We start from the raw sequence: 1,518 nt of genomic DNA on the forward strand, positions 1-1,518 counted from the left end.
TGTACATGTTATAAATTTTAAGCTGTGAAGGCTCCACATTCTGATATTTTTCTCCAGTAAGTGTTATTTCTTTTTCTTTTTTTTGCAGTTTTTGGCTGGGGCTGGGTTTGAACCCGCCACCTCCGGCATATGAGGCCAGTGCCCTACTTCTTTGAGCCATAGGCACAACCTCTAAGTGTTATTTCTTTTGTTTTAGCAGACCTTTTTCTTTATTGAACTCTAAATGCAAACTGTCCCACGGGCATCCTCTCTGCTCTCTTTCAGGCTCCTGATTTTAGCTGGAACGTTTTGTGGTCCCTTCGCACATGGTTTGGAGTCAGCCAGAGATGTGAGCAGATACAATTTGACTCTCTTCTCAGACTCACTTCCAGAACTTCCTCCTTTCCCTTTGGCAGCTGTAGTTGCCCTGAACACAACCTTTTCATTTCATACACCACCGAGATGGCTGTTTTTTGACCAGCGCAACCACTGGCTTCTGCAACCTTAACTGCGCCTTCCCCAGGGCTAAAAACAGCAAAAATGGGGAGCTCACTCCTGTAACACCTGTTGCTCACACACGGACTTCCCTCCCGAATCTGCCTGCCCTGTTCACTCTCCAGTGCTTTTGGGTAGGTGAATTTTATATTATGCCCACCCAGTAAAATCGTGTCCAGTCTTTACTGTAAGCAGAAGTCTGACTGTGAAGTATTAAGGCAAATATGAGTATTTAGATGCCTCTTTTTCTTCTTCCTTTTTTTTTGCTTTTTGAGCTCTACTATGGGTGTCCCAGTTCTGCTGTGAAATCAATATGACATCTAGTGGCTTGGTAGAGAAAATCTGAAAAAAAAAAAATTAAAAAAAGAAAAAAGAAAAGAAACTCTGGGCTGGTTTTATTGGCATATCTGGTTCTAGGGCTATCTGGGTGTGGAGGCAGGGATCAGGAGGTGGTTATGGGTTATCATATGTTTTAGTAGTTGCTTTTAAAGAAATATTTACTGGAAAACAAAAACAACAAACATACATTAATATCTAGACTTCAATCTACTTGTTAATAGGAAAGAAAGATGGAAGGAAGGAAAGAGAATGGAAAAGAAAATAGGGAAAAAACATATGAAAGTAGAAAAAAAGGGGGAAGAAAAAGGAGAAGCATGGAGTGAAGAGAAGACTGCAGGGTAGAGAAGAAAAAAGAAAGAGAAGAGAGAAGGCAGGAGGAAAAGGAGAGACCAGGGCGTAGGGCCTTGGGTGTTCAAGGAAGAGAACTAAGGGCCTGGGAGTGGGAAGTAACTGGATGATGCCAGAAACAGGGAGTGGCAGGACAGAGGGTTCAAAAGGTGGTCAGGGCCTGTGACGGACCTTGTGTGGCATGGAGAAGAGTTAACTTTTTTTTTTTTTATTGAATGGTAACTGTGTACATTGATGCCCTTTGGGGGTACAGTGTGGTGTTTTCATACACAATCCAAGACACTTCCATCAAACTGGTTAACATAGCCTTCATGTAACTTTCCTAGTTATTATGTCAAAACATTCATATTCTACTCA

This window comes from Otolemur garnettii, unplaced genomic scaffold (genome assembly GCF_000181295.1).
Source record: "Otolemur garnettii isolate 467f Iridium unplaced genomic scaffold, OtoGar3 scaffold00001, whole genome shotgun sequence".
NCBI classification, from domain to species: Eukaryota; Metazoa; Chordata; class Mammalia; order Primates; family Galagidae; genus Otolemur; species Otolemur garnettii.